Here is a 16,354-nt window from a genome sequence, read left to right on the forward strand (position 1 = left end):
CAAAAATACAACTCAGCTGCCTCTCATAAATGACTTTTCTTTCCAAATAAAACTTGTATTTATTTATGTCAATCTTAACTAGCACTTTCCATATTGACAAACAGCCACCATAAATTTAAAAATAATGGAACTTGTTTTCCCTGTATTTTTTTTTTAAGCAGGTACTGTGTTTCATGTACTGTGGAAGCTGTGTTTACATAAGTTTTGTTTACAGGTTTACAGTTTGTTTTGTTTCTCTGTACAAAGCCACCCAGAGTAAAGTTCCTGGGAAGGACCCATGTGAACATACCTCTTTCATAAAGCAAATATTAGTACTTATATTACCATTATTTCAGGAAGTACATCCTATCCCATGGTAACAACCAAAGGTGTAACCCAAATGAATGATGGATTTTATACAGAACCATATCTTGAAAGTGTTGGAACAGCTTTCCTCACCCTTACTGAACCTGTTTGCTCTTCTTCAATTCTCCAAAACTAAAACCAAGAAGAAATACAGCCCGTTCCTTACTCTATCATTTGCATGAGATGCACAGGACTGTCTCAGCTCTCATCTGTTCCTCAATTCTTTCAGTCCATTAGACCAGTCAGCTCCTAGGAACCATGAAAGAGCAGCAGAACTGAGCCAAGTTTGCTCTGAAGGGGTCTCTCAATTGAAAAAGGCTGAAAACAACTGCTGGATAGTATCCTCTTTAGAAAGTGTTCAGTGACCTTATGCCAGCTACCAGTAGTTATCTGCCCCCTCCTGTCCCATGGCTAAATCAGCTTGATTCACTGAGAATTTAACTCTAAACTAAGGTGGTCATTTTCAGTTATTTTCAAGTCCATCTGCTGCCTTGTCTCTGTACCTGTTCTACCGCGGGCATCTGTACTTCAGAGGCTACTTCCACCTGCTGCGTGACTTTTATTATTTATTTCAGGTTCTGACAGAAGCCATGATTTTACATAAGTGCACTTTTCAGATCCTTCTGAATAGCTTCAGCTTTTTATAAAGTTTCCCATTACAGCATTAGGACCAAACAACGGATTTTCATGGGCTCCTGATACATCTTTGAGGAACAGATTTGCATGTCACTTTTTTTGATATGGATTTACTAAGCCAATCAAATTTTTAGATTGAAAAAACTGGGAGAAAGCAATAACTTTTAACAGTTTGATATCATACTGGGAGCCTGCGTTGAGAAGCAATCTTTTTCATTTTCTAATATGCCTGGGTGCACAAGTAAAAAAAAAATAAAATAAAGAAACCAACCCACAGCAAACTGAACCATGGAGAACAAACAGACCATCAGATGGTCTGTTAAGACATACCAAAAGACTGCCAGAGAACAGCAGGGGAACAGCTTAGCGGTACTGATCTGCCCCTCACTACTTAATCCATTAATCAGGATTTGGGTGGGGACATGGGGATATTTACCAAAACTACAAGGCAAAAGAGAATCAGAAGCTTCAGACATGTTATCGTGAAGTGTAGAGGTGTTTGGGGAAGGAAGGATTTTTCCAGTCCCCAGGCTGACATCAAGACAGAGTGGGCCACCACATGCCTCACCCTCCCTTACCTGGCCACTCATGGTTACCAGGGCGAAGCAGACCTTGCATGGGCAGACTGAAGGCAAGAAGAAAGATGTACCTACGCACTCATACTTTGTTTTATGTACTGTATTCGGCTTGGGGAGAAGGCTAAATACTACTTTGAAGAAAGTGTTTATGAATCATTGATTAGGCACTGTCATCAGCTCCAACAAAAAGGTTTTTCAAGTACCAAACCCTCATCACAGCTTACTAGATCAAATGGTTGGGAACAGATGGAGCTTCAGTTCACAAAACCAGTCGGAGAATGACTGGGTGGAATTAAATCAATGAGGTGCAGGAAGACACGCCTGTTATCTGCAGGACAAAACAATTTAGAGGGACAATTTTCATGCTAGAACCTACATTTATTCCTCCGTGGGCTATCAAGAACAAAGCATCAGAGGTGACGGGACATTATCAGGTAATACCCCTGAGAGTTTTGAGGCAGTTCCATGCCTGTCTGGACATGGCTTAACAAGCCAGTCAGTGTGGCCTTTCCACAGAGGCAGAAGTCTCTGACCATCAGAGGAAACATGCACTGGGAACACCAAGTTTTAATGGGTGAGGGCAAAAGAAGTTTCTGGCTTCCAAAATGGAAATTAGAGATGTATTTTTAAAGAGCGTCAAGTACCTTTGTTATTTGTTTGGATTTTCTAACGAAGTGATAAAACCATGCTGAATGCAGTGCTGCGGATGTTGATGATTCTACACTGAGAGTTTGCTTTCATTGTCTTACTTCAAAAGAGGAAAGAAAAGCTCAAAAGTACTTTACTCAACCTGAATTCCCAGACCCCAAACATGATGGGCTTATCACTTCTACTCATCTCTTACGGTAGGCATTGGTTTCACCTGCTAATCACTCTGCCAAATAGATCAGTCTCTGTTAAATCAGGATCATCACCAAGACAAGTACTACTCCCAGAGCAGTAGGGCACAAGTAGGCAGAGATAACATGAAAAAGTGATTTCTCAAAGCACATTTTATTCAGGAATTGACAGAAGTGCTTTCCCATTCAAACAAAAACTTGCGTTAAACTTCAAGCCTTCTGAAGTTGATTATCTCTAATTGATTACCTGCACATAGAGTGCAAAGAAAGCATGGGCTACCCTCCATAAAACATATTTACACTAAATTTCATCAAAAGCTGTATCAGCTATTTTCCTAACTTAAGAGATCTGAAGATTCAAAGCTACCTCATATACCAATATAACATTAATTTCAGACAAACACATTGTCTTGTTTCCCTTCCCAGAAACGGAATATTTGTCAATATTATTCTGGAAAAGGTTACTTTTCAACCTCTTAGAGCTAGACAAGAACACATTCCCAGTCTCTTACATCTTGCGTTGGAATGATCTCAACAACTTTTTCACTGAAAAAAATAACTAGCTCATTAAGTACCACATGCGTATAAACACAAAGAGGAATTTCCTACTCATCCAATAATAAGCTTGCAAAACACTTTATAAACCTATTTGAAGAATTGCCTTAAGTGTTAACATGATCTTTTGCCAGCTCTCACGTCCAAGAGCAGAAGCTCAGTATAACAACTATATCCTAACAGCTCTTCCATAGTAATAATGGTGTAACAGGTGCCTACAAGCAGGTGTGCATGTTAACCAGTGACTATAGCAATGTTTTATCTTTGTATTCCAATAAGGTATTACAGTCAACAAGCTACTGGCAGGAACAGCTAGATAAACTGCCTTCTGCAGGGTATCCAACGCACCCCGAAAGTCAAACCCAGCCCGCCAGAGCCTAACCCGCAGATCAGTTCAAGCAAATCAGTGACCTTGTCCTGCGACCTCTACAGCAAGGAGGAAAGCATCATGTGAAACGGATGATGACCTGCTGCTGACCCTCGTCTCTCTGCTCTCCTTTCTTTTTCCAGGGCTTCGGCCTCCAGGATCACTGTGCTTCCCTCCTGGGCTGGCATATTTTGGCACATCACAGGATTTCCAACATCTCATCACATGATATAACTGCACATGAGCGAGTCAGGCACAGTGTGCCCTAATGCTCAAGTCCTGTCCAGAAACTGAGTAACAAAGCAGCATTTAACAGTAATGTCATGGTGCACTTCCAAACCGCAATGGCACAGAATCTCCACAACCCCCCGGAGAGGCTATGGAGCCTGTCCTCACTCAAACATCTCTATCCAACAAACTACTGCAAGCATTTAACAGCCAATGTAAAAGTTAAAATAACTTACTGTCAAAGTGTGACCGGTATCAATACCATTTAGCAGTCTCTGATGGAAAGCCTAATAGATGACCATACCAACAAATCCCACATGCATGTATTGCATATTCCGTTTCAATGGTGACAGTCTTTTCCTGAACAGGGCTGAACATTTCAAGAAATACAAAGTTGTGGGGTTTTTTTTCCTTTGCTTTTTCATCACTGGCTGAAATAGATCGCCTTCTGAAGGTTAACTGGCAAACAACATCCTGTTCCTCCAACTTTTTATTCCTAGTAAATCCCTAATTCAGAAACTAAATACAATTTGTTTAATTGTACAGACAAAACTTTGGATTTTTAAAAAAAATCTAAAGTAATAATGGTTCAATAAAATCAGTTTCCAAAAACCCATTCAAAATAAACATGCTGTAGCTACACAGATACTGATTTCATTTCCTTTCATTAAACAACCACCATTGAATAAAGTATTAAATAGTATTATATATTACAAGTAATATCTAAGCGTTATATTCTATATACAATACTATCTATCAGTATTTGTTATTCAAGATGTCAGCTTTGTTTTTTTAAACTACTGAGTAGGCAAATTATTGGGAAAAAATATGGAATTGTTTTGAAGTTCACTATCTTATCAGTTCTTGGGTGAGAGAAAATACATATATGCAGCTAAAGACAGAGGAAACAAACCAACCAGATTAAAATGGTTAAGTCTGCAGTGAAAGACATTTTCAGGCCCAAGGCTCAGTTACTTTTGCACTCCCCCCATCTGAAGCAATGCTCCAGTTGACTCACACAGTTCTAGGTAGCACCAGCTTACAAAGGGCAAACTGTTCAAAGCTGAGAAAGCCCTTTTTTCTCCTTGGTCTCAAGAAAGACTTGCGTAACAGCCACCCATCACCTGGGTCACACTTATCCAGTAGCATGAAACTCCTGTGGCTGATTTAACTGTCTTGAATGCTGCTCCAATCCACACAAGAGACATTATCTTTCTCACCAAATCTCAGAGACTTAAAAAAAATATCCAGTTGAAGAGAGAAATTTACCATTTTTTTCTGTTTATGAGTTTGTCTTGTAAGCTGATTATGCTTACAAAAATTCATAAGACATTACTAGTAGAAAAACAATCTGAACTTTGTAAAAGATAGGATTGTTTCTTAATTAGCAGGATTTGCATCTCTTCACAATTGATCTTTTTGAAAGAATTGCTGCGCATTTCCTATATAGCTAACTATTAAACTAAATTTTCTGCTGGATGATACACAACACAATAACAGACATTTGAAAGGTCTATTAAGCACAGGCAGTTTTCCAATTTGTTCAGTATCATCATTTGCTTCTCTGAAAACAGACTCAAGACATACCTAGAAAATTTAAGTACAGTGTTTAGTATTTATTGAATTTAAGCCCTATCTGTCACTGCAACATTTGGGTGAACAGTTATTATTAATACTTAAGCAGTTGCAGTTATATATATCCACCCCACTAAGCTAGAAAAGCTGTAAGTTGAGGATATACTACATTTTACATTATGTATAGTACTTCTAATATAAAAGAATGTTTCCTTTTCAGGGCAAGCGGAAGGGAATAGCAGTTGGGCTACGCACAGGAAAACCCTATGACACTTAATGAAGTGAGAGGTCTACAATAGCTAAAAGGTGGGGTTTTGGTGTTGGGTTTTTTTTAACGTAATATTAAAATTGCTTATTTAAGTATATGTTTGCTTTGGAACCACACAATAGCAACCAAGTTTACAGAAACCTAACCCAGGTTTGGGGCTTAGATCATAAGCTTTGGCTGCTCCTACGTGCTTCAAGCTTAAGATCTTACCCTTGCCATCCATCAGCTCTGCTGGAAGCTACTGCCCAGCCAGGAGAAGCACATACACCTCAGGATCCACACCACAAGCCAATTCAGAACCCTTTCTACAGTTCTCCAGCGAGAAAAGAAAAAATACTGCCCCTGGGCTGGACCATGACAGCTGAGAAACTATGTATACATCCCTTGTCACCCCTGCTCCAGAGACAGTAAACTCCAGTGGAGACAGGGCAGGCAGCTGGGGTCAGAAACATCTTAAAATAGCACCAACTAAGACTCCAGAATTTAAAAGCACATCCTCAAGGTGCTTCCAGCAGGAGAGCCCCAGCAAGGCAAAACCCAGCACATGGGAAGTGCCCAACTTTTCAGGAGGATGGTGGTGTAGCTATAACTGATAACACTGAAGTCAGCAGCTCAAAATTAGCAAGATTATACTATTAGTTGTAAAAACTGTACATTTGAATACATGTAGTTTTCAAGCTTTTTCTTTTCTATCTTAACCCTTTGAAAAATAAAGCTGAATTTTACCTCAGCTGAGAGAAGACCCTGTGCCCAGCAGAGCTTGAACCATAACTGTCTAGTTTACATAAACCAAGCTTATTAATAAAAATCCCTCAGCATTAGGCTTGCATTAATGTTCTGTAATACTAGAAACCCATTGCACTCCTTTATTAGACAATCTAGATCGTTCCCTACAGGAGTCATCTATGCACTTCCCTGGAGAAGAAATGCAAGCTTATTTCTTAGAGCATATTTCAATTTCATTGCCCAGTCTAGTTTTATGGGACTCAAAAGATGGGCACATCCACCAGGACTCCTCTTAGGAAGCTATTGTATTCAAATAATCTATTGCTATTGGGTCTTTTCCCGGTATACAGCCAGAGTGGTCTTTTCCCCTCCTCAGTTTCACTCCATTACTCTTGCTCAAACAAGTCATTGGCATGTGAAAGTACATTAAATGAAGATATTTTTTCCCTAAATACTTCAGTTACACACAATCAAGAGTTAATCAAATGGAAAACGCTAATCTTGACTTTCATTTCTGCACATGAAAAAAATATCTGTATTAGCCAAAAGGGAGTTGACTTCAATTGTACCAAAAAAATACCTTTCTCCAGCAGATTCACACTTTGGGGTGTTTTCGTTTTCTTCTATTTTTAAATTTGTAAGATTTGTGAAAAGCACTGGACTATACTCTCTGGAGACAGGTGCTTTCATTTGCTGCAGAGAAGTTATACAGAGCAACAGCAGCATAATGCTCTCCTCATTAACCTCTGCAGATTGTTATCACCTGGAAAGTTCACATTGAAATGGTACAACTGCTTTCAGCAGCCAGAAGTTCATACTCACAGATGTTATCAGGAGAGGTTTTCATTCATTTGCTGTCTTATTACCTAACACAGCAAACAGTCGACAAATTTGGGCACACAGCTGCACCTTCATGGAAACATCGAGAGGTATAGCTCATCTCTGGCTTGTTCTATGTCTCTTACCAAACAAGTCACAGAGTATTACACTTTGTGCAAAAAAACCCCCAACTGATACTTATATGCTAGGAAACAGAAGAAAACCTACACATAATTTCCAAACCCCAAAACTCAATTCTGCCAGAGGACCAAACCACACTTGATGCTACTTCTCACAAACAGACTTAAAACCGAACTAATTTCAATGGACTGGGTATTAAGTTTCACCCACAACAGTTGATTAGGCAGCATTCTAGAAAAGACGGGTAGGTGATGAGGCAGAGATGCACGCTCACTGCTTTGGTGAATATAAAGTAGGAATCTCTGAATGCATAGCTATATGAAGACTTGGCGGAAGCCATCAAGACTAGCAAAACTTGACATCTCAGTCTCGGACAGCAACTAAACAGGTTCACACGCATGCAGAAGTAAAAAAGAAAATCCTAGAAGTTCAGTCAAGTAGAGACTGGTTTATAGAAGCATACAAGTATAGAAACATTTAGGTTGGGAAAGACCTTTAAGATCATCAAGTCCAACTTCTGAAGTTCGAAGACAAGTACACAATTTCTCCCGCTCTATTGTTTCAAACACATCCAAATATTAGTTGTTTTGCTTATAATTTTGGATTTAAGAACAATTCAAAAATAATCTGCTTAAACTCCATTTTTCCACATCAGAAGTGATTCAAACCTCTACAGTTTCCTACAACTTTTCCCACTTAAAGCACAGTCCTACTTGCTCAAGACAGAAGAAAATTTTCTAAGTATCTCTTAACTGTCTAGACAGACAAGTTGAGCAAACTCTGCAGCCATAAACTTTTAAATTATGGATTAGAAAGAGTAAATCCAAAGACCAAAAGTAGGATTCAAATTTTTTTTCTCACAAAGGTTATTTCTTCAAAATTAGTTTGAGCATTAAAGAATTTCTGCAGCTTTCAATTTCCATGGAACCATTTGATGCCTCATAAGAAAAGGCTACTGTGCAATAACCACTTCTTGCTTTGTGACACCAAGCCCTGCTGCTTCGCCAGCACCTGAGACTGAAGAACTCACAGCTCTGATTTGCAACCTTGGGTTGCTTAGCCGGGGCAAGAAAGAAAGGGAGCAGGGAATGGTGCAGTTCAGTCCACATCAGGCTCCTCCGCTACAGGCCTTTCTCCAAACGGCTAACACGTCACCTGCTCACTTGACAAAACCCATGCAAACTCTTTGAGCATTACATTTAAATTTAAAAAAAATTTAAAATTAAATACGATTCTAAATTGAGGCCTAAGACAATACTCAAAACTATAGGAAAAATGCTGTCTTACAAAAAGCTCTAGCTTTTTGCACACCTAGCCAAGGTGTGAATGTGTAAAATCCTACTCACACCTTGGTGAACAGGATGTTTGCTCACTTCCCCTCCCTCGCCCCCCTGAGTACAGTCTCCTTATGCCATCAGTTTGTTTCACTAAAGTTTAACAACAACAGCAAGGTAAACACAACACAAACAGGCTGGTATTGGGGTGGCCCAGCTAATCAGGCACAGTTAAGCAGATTTCAGTTTGACAAAAGCAACAGCATTGAGAAAAGGCAGTAAATTCTACCAGACCAAACTCTCTTTTCATAAGCTGCTTCAGCTGCCTCTGAGAGGTTCTTGCTGGCAAGATACTCCACAAACCATCATGCTGTGAACTATGACTGCAACCAGCTGTCCTTTTACCAGAAGCCGTGCCTCCAGGAAGCGTGTTGCATGGGCTGCAGACCGCTCAGAAAATAGCCCACCACCATCTAGACTTGAATAAGCCAAATATCCCTCCTTGCTTTGCTGATATCCTACCACAGTTGGGCTTGCAAAGTCCTCCACTGGCTCTGGCAAGGAAATAGATTTGGTTTCCTCTTTGGTGCTGTCAAATACGGCAGACCAGAAGCAGATGCAAGTCTGATCCCTTTTCCCTCGGTCCACGTGAGACAGAGCCCCGCTGTGAATCGTCCTGACGAGGCTGCCTCGTTAAACACAGTGCAGTGCAATGCCTGCGGTACAGCCACAGAAAATTGCTTTCACAAAGAAAAACAAACAGAAAGAAAAAAATGCAATTTAATATCAGGAAATCAAGAAGTCGGCTAACACCAAGTGATGAGCCCATCTTTACAAGTGTCTCTGAAAGCCTCTGTGAAGACTTAGACACTGTAATTTATTAGTTACCCAGACTAACATTTGGTGATGCTACTGCCATGTATTTTTGCTCTCACCACTCAGAGAGAAGAGTCCCACAACTGCTAGAGAGGAAGGCACATTTCCAAACACAATTGGTATATAAGTTATTAAAAATGATGCCTAGCCTGTAAAACAGTATTCAGAACTACTGACTACAGAATAAAGGTTGATTTTGCTTGATAATCTTATTAATATAACTAATCATAGCAACTAACTCTGGATACAAAGGTTACCACATCAATTTTTCAGTGGACTACTGCCTATGTAAGCTTTCCTTCCACTTCTACTTATATCATGCTTCCCCCCCCTTTTTTTATTTTAATGAGAATGACCACACTTTAGGAGAACATGATTGGTAAGGCATCTTTTGCCATAAGCAAGACAGGAAACTCCCCTAATCAGAAGCCGCTCAAGGGATGTAATAGTATTAATTCAAGACTTTCAGATGTGTTTACTGCATTTTTTTCACCTCAGATCAACCGTATGTCCACTGTATTTTGCAAAACTTGCCAAAATGTATTTATGCACACTTCTTCAGTATAAGAGGTTTCAGTTTCTTATAAACTGTATCACCCATTGCAACACAAATATTCTTCTGCTGCCATTTTTAATTTTAAAAGCTTGTTTGCTATATGCAGATAAGTAACAAGCAAAATCTACTTTGGCATGTTCTGCAGGGAGATAAAAAAAAATTGAAACTAGATTTCATACATTCTATTCCACCGAAACCACCATATGCCAAACACAGTACCAGACCTAAGAGTAAAATCGCACCGACTTTGGCAGTCAGTGCAGAAACGTATTCTATTAACCTACGATTATCCAAAGAAGCTAGAGATTTCAGACAACTTGGTTTCTCGTACATTTCCAGAACTGAAGTAGTATGACTCAAGTCTTTAAATGAGTTCATACGGACTGTCAGCAGAACTTTCTGAATGCACAAAAAACCACCTAAAAATAGGTGTAAATCCAGATGTATGCAAATAATTGCTGCAATTAACTTCACACACACCACAGACACAACACATTAGCTGAAATTACTGTATTTTGTCTCTGTTACAAGAACAGTTATTCAATTTGATATGTAAATATCAGTGTGACCATTGGTACAAATGATGCTCATAAAAAGGAATTAAAGTTTAATATTTTCATTATATATTGCTCCATCCCAGAAGCTGAAGCAAACTATATTAAGCACTTGTTATCTAAATTCATTACAAAAGAGTTTGATTTTATCTTCAACAGTTTCAATTACAAACAAGTGACTCTGAAACTAAGCTCAGTTAACAAGGAATTAATCTGTTTTAAAACTTAAGAAAAATCGCCAAAGAGTGCTGTTTTGTTGCTGAGATAGTGTCTAAAGATTAAGTACTTCAGAGTCCTATTGTATCAAACACTGCAGACAGTAAACAAGTGCCACCTCTAAAGGATTTTAAGAAAGTAGTATCTAACTAATCTGAATCATTAGATTAATACACTAAGTGCTCAAAGCAACAAATGACTTGTATTTAGATTTTATTTCAACTTAAACCAGTGATTTTTTTTTACTTAAACTCCATATATTGAAAACGGCTGTCCTTCACAGGCTACAGGCCATGCTGATGGAGAAAACAGATCCGTCAATTAGAAACTGAATATGAATAAAGCAAGCCAGGAAAATTAAAACTTTTGGGGAAAGTAGTTTTCCAAAGAAAAAGCCTGCATGGAACAGAGAACTAGAAAGTATGACACCAGAGGAGAAAGTTATACCAGCTATTCCTCAGGCCAGAATGAGTTCTGCACCTACATGTAATTTCAGTTATTCAGGAAGCAACAGCTGATGCAACGAACCCCAAACCCTTTTAGAGACACACAAGTCTAATTAATTTTCCAAACATAAAATACACAAGAAAACAAGCTATTTGAAAGAAGTCAAGTGCAAGTCATCGCTCACCACCATTCCCTTCATCCCCATTCGTAACCCTACTTATGAATGGATTTTGCAAGTGACTTGACCAACTGGTAAGTGAGCTCCTGGGAGGGGAAAAACATTAAAGGCACAATCAGGAAGGAGGTCAAGAGAAAAAGCTTGCTCCCAAGTTTCACCCAGTGATCCTCTCCGCTGCACAACAGAGGCAGGTACCACAATAAGAGGTTCCCACCCCATGAACTTTGGAAGTTTCCCAACTGCTGGAGGCATTTACTCCATCCATGAGCAGCAGCACTGCCTACATCAAGAGCTACCCTGTTGCATTCTCCCTGGCACTTAATTGCTTTTTCTTTCTATAAGGCAGCCAGTTAAATTACACATCAAATCACAGAATCAGTTATGATAATACACCTTTGAACTACTTCAGAAGTCAAGACACAATACTGTGCAAAGAGCAAACATCACCCAAACAAAGGTGGATGGAACTGATACAGACTGTTCAGTACTCAATTGATAAAGTACCACTAATTAAAGGCTAAGCAGCTGTCTATTCTAAAGCAATCCTACAGCAAGAGTACAAACTAGAGCTTCAAATAATGCTTATCAGCTAAGTGAGCTGAGATCTAAAGTTGGGGTGTTTAGAGACTTTTTTTAATTAAACATTCACAGACACACAAGTAAACTACCATCTTGCAAGTGCTCACAAAATCCAGCAACTTCATTCCATATATTTAGCAAACAAAATCAAGGGAGAGCACACTAGACATTTCTAATGCTTAAAAAAAACAAAGGTTACAAGTACATACATCAGCCTTTTCACAGAGGTGAGAACTCAACATAGAAATTCTTCTCCTCATTCACCTTGCATTCAATTTTACGTGGAGTCCACTCTGAAATCACTTAGTCCATCTTCAATCTCTGAACAAACCCCATGGAAAAGAAACTAGCTTTTTTCACTAAAGCAACTGTCAAATTCTGGAAATAACACATTACATTTGTTTTACGTCACTCAGTTTTGATGATTTCCATGGAAAGAAAGAGACAAGTAACCAAAGAAAGTGTAATATTTTTCACAAAAGTCAAATGATAAATGGCTTTTGGAAGATACCAGGCAGTATCAAGGATAAGTAATCTAATTCAGGGAATTTGTACAGTGAGCTCTCTAGATTATTCCACGCCAGTGAGCTTCTGAATCAGCTAAAAGAGTGTCTCACTTTCCACTACATTTCCTAGATGCTATTTGCAAACACTGATCACAAAAATGTTGACAGATACACGCATGCTTGCAAAGCGATTCCTTGTAAAGAACATCAAAAACCTTTATAGCTGACGAAGAATAATTTTAAACCAGGTTACCAAAAAACCACACCGGAAAGCTACTAAACTCAGGTGAAATGGGCTCATGAAAGTTGAGGTTCTTTCTGTTTAAGCTTGCTCCAATACTGAACACATACTCCTGCCAAAATTCAGCCCCACCACACAAATTGAACAATGAAAACATTACTAAAGAAATGAAACATTTACACAAAACAATAAACACTTTGTAACATAGTATACACACTACTTAAGAAACCTACTGAACTAGGGCAAGCGACCATCTTCTTTCAGTAACAGCTACTACATCATCTAAATTGCCACTATGAAAACACCTTCACCCCTAACACAGTTGCAACAATTCTCCCCTAAGTACTGAGCACAAACTGAAGGAGAGGTTTCCTACTTCCATATGAAGGGACAACTCCAATACGAGTCCTTTTGATAGGGGTGGCACAAGAATATATAGAAACAAAGTGCCATAGGGACATAAACTGGGAAGTTTCTCAAGGAATCAAAGCAAGGAAGAAGTTTCTTGTGAGCACGCACACATTTTGCGGAGGGAGGAATGGGAGCTAAGATATGAAAGCCTCTTGGAGAGGACATCTCTGACACAATGGGGCAGGTATTAGATGATCACTGAGGCAAGGGCCTTCTATTCCGTCCTAAAAATGCAGTGCCCAAGACACACACAAGACACAGAGCCTGTTTGGCTACCCAACTGCTCTTCCTCCTCAGGCTGATGACCTTTGTGGATCCAGGAGACGGCTGGGTGTCCCTCCGACTTCACTATGCTAATAGACTTCGGAAACCACACAATTCGCACAAGTTAATGTATCATCAGTACATCGCTTTGCTGCCCTATCATTAGGTGACTGTGTGGCATATTAGCAGATTTGATGGAGATAGTTAAGGAAGCACTAACTGTGACTCCTAAGAAGTCAAAATGTTTTAACATAAGTAGTGAGGGAGAACCTAAAAAAAAGTGGGAAGGAAATGACACTGACACTTTTCAAAGTCCTTTTGTTTTGATCCAGGGCACAGTATTTTGAGGATCACAGGCCTTTATGGTTACAAGTATCAGGTTACTGCTTTTAATGAGTATAACAATCTCATTTAGATTTCCTTACTCTTAACCATGTTTTGCCAAATACACAGGAAGCAGAAAGGTCAGCATGTTGTAGACTGCTTTTCACAAAGAGAAAGAAATGCCTGTAAGTAGCATATAAGCCTTTCACAAAAAAAGGGTCAGAAAAAAATACCACAAATATCCACTTGTGATCAACAGGGGATTAAAAAACCAACAAAAACCGATGGGGTAGTTTTGTAATGCAAAACATACAGACGCCTGCTTCTCAGCATACCTCATAACCTGAAAACAAATGCAACAGGACAAATTTCTAACTAGAATCATTCCTATGAGGGTATCAAATGTAAAGAGAAAAAAGGGAACGGATAAGGTAGAGATGTGAAGAGACTGTATGTGAAAGAGTGGGAAAACCACAAATGCAGACAGAAAACCAAGGAAGAAAGAATAAAAAGAGAAGTCAATGAGATCTATGTGCAAGTCTGAACTACACTACCCATTACCGTCCTCAGCTATTTCCTTTCCACTTTAACTCGTGCTGTTAATGACAAATAGTTTCATTCTCTCTCCTGTATATTTATGTTTAGGTGCCTTCAAAGGCACAGAAATTAACAGATAAATACAACACAGAGGGGAAAAAAAAAGATAAAAAAGTAGTTTTATAATATGTGACTTCAGCTGAACATTCAAGAACTGTAAACAGTATGCACTGACAGTTGAAATCAGTGATTAGGCCAGAAAAAAACTTGGTGGCTTTTCAATTTCATTTTGTATTTGTCCATAGCATATACAAGTTTTTAATAGCAACAAGTAGTTCACAACACCTATGCAAGTTCAGAGTGTAATTCTTTATTTTTGCTGACACTTTAAAAGCAGACTGCAAAGTACTGAAGTTAAGACTTTGGCAGAAAGCTATTTCAAGGCAATATAACACCAAGGATATTTCTGGATATTTAAAATCTCAGGTTTCCAGAAGAGAGTTAAAAGTAGTTTCTGGTGATGTACCAAACCCTGCCATGTTTGCAGCTTCATATTCAAAAGGCATGTTCTTTAAAAATTATCTTCCCTTTCCCTGAGCAAATATCCACTTAAAGAGCAGTGGGGAAAATATTACACAGTAGACACACTGGAAATCCTTCACAAACATTTATGTTTGTCCTAGTCACACAACCCAGGAGGCCCAGATAGAGAAGCCAGGTAAAATACTTTCAGAAGGGACTGTGACTGCTAAGCATCCCTATAAAAACGGATTTTTACTTCCAGAAATAATAAAGTTTTTAGTAAAAACAGAAAAAGGAACAAAAACTTTTTTTTTTTTTAGCAGTTAAACAAAATGCCTTGGCAGTCATACAAATGGCTCAGCTTCAGCACCACTGTGGTACAAATTCCTCTAACCATATGGGATATCTATCAAAATAATGCATTCTGCAGAACTGATAAGAATAAGGAGTGACCCAGCTTGACTCTCACAGATTGTTCTTCCTGGCAGGAGGTTTGAAACAATTCCTTTTGTTCAAATACTATTTTTATAACTCTTAACACCATTTTAGAAAACCAGAATATCTTCACAAATCAAAGCTGCATTTTTTTAAATAAACTATTGCTTTTAGTATATTGCAGTTAAAAAAAAATATTGCAAACTCATCAATAGCGCTCATGTTGCTTTGTTTTCTGGTGTTTTCCCCCCCCCCCCGTTCTTTATGCGTCTTCTCAACTAGACCGCTCTCAAAGCATCCTAATATGATACAAATTTCACCGGACTCCAGCGAATTTCAGTCGATGACATCATCAGGTGAAAACCCGTGTTAGTCAACTCCACTTCCTGACCACGTATAAAATGGTGCACGCAGCACGGATGAATCAAGCCTCAGCCTTTAAACATTATTCACTTGCTGCTCCAGCGTCCCCGAAAGTTTGCCACAGCCCAAAGACGGGAGCCAAAACCCCCTTTATATTTTTCTTTCCCCTTACAAGATGAGAACTTCCCAGAACAAACTGTCACAGGGCGGTTTAGGATCACCCGAGCGAACAAGCCGCCGGGGACTGCCGTGCAGGAATGCCTTCAGCTGCGAGCGCTCATGCCAGGGCCTGCACCGGCCCATTGCAAAGCGCGTCCTGCCCAAGGTATGGATTATATAGGTCCAAACAACGCCAGCCACAAGCCTCTGCCGGGCCGGCCCCCAGGGCGAAGAGGCTTCGCCGGGACACAGGCTGAGCAGGCGCGGGAGCGGCCCTCACGGCAGCACCGGGGCCCAGCGCTCCCGGGTAGGGCCCGCGGGGCGACGGGCCGGGGAGAGGACAACAAAGGCCTCCCTCCCCCCCACCGCCGCCACCACCACCACCACCACCCCGCCGCCGCCGCCCCCCCTCACCCCGGCGCGGGGCGGTACGTACCGGAGCGCGGCGCTGGCTGGGCGGCACGGCGGGTCTCATACTGCCGGGGTGGGGAGGGAGGGGGGGAAAGGTGTGGCGGTCACCGGTGCCCGGCGGCAGGCGGAAGCGGAGAGGCCGGGGGGTGGCGGAGCCGCATCGCTGCTGCCAGCGCCGAGACCCGCTGCCGCCGCCCTCACCCGCGCTCGGCCCCTCACAGCTCCCGTACGGCCCTACTGCTGCCGCCGCTCCTGCCGCCGCACTTCCGGGCAGGGAGGGGTCACGCCGCCTCGCGCCCCGCCGCTTCCATCCGGGCCCTGGTGGGAGGCCCCACCCCCTCCCCCGCGCCGGCCGGGGCGGGGCGCGAGGCCGGCCGTTGGGCGGAGGCGGGGCGCGAGAGGGGCGGTTGGGCGTGGGGCGAGG

At 40.8% G+C, this 16,354-nt stretch overlaps 1 protein-coding gene across 2 annotated transcripts in view; it reads right to left on the minus strand.

The window, feature by feature from the left end:
- SPOPL (speckle type BTB/POZ protein like) overlaps window positions 1-16,233 on the minus strand; it is a 35,635-nt gene extending 19,402 nt beyond the window's left edge. Inside the window, exon 1 of one of the 2 annotated variants that reach the window (XM_063341606.1) lies at window positions 15,956-16,233. The gene's annotated coding sequence lies outside the window, so the exon portion shown is untranslated. Of the gene's footprint in view, window positions 1-8,873; window positions 9,034-15,955 lie in introns of those variants that run through there. The other variant, XM_063341607.1, reaches the window with a different exon arrangement.
- Between the last annotated feature and the right edge of the window lie 121 nt (window positions 16,234-16,354).

The sequence above is a fragment of the Chroicocephalus ridibundus genome, chromosome 7 (assembly GCF_963924245.1).
Source record: "Chroicocephalus ridibundus chromosome 7, bChrRid1.1, whole genome shotgun sequence".
Lineage (NCBI taxonomy): Eukaryota > Metazoa > Chordata > Aves > Charadriiformes > Laridae > Chroicocephalus > Chroicocephalus ridibundus.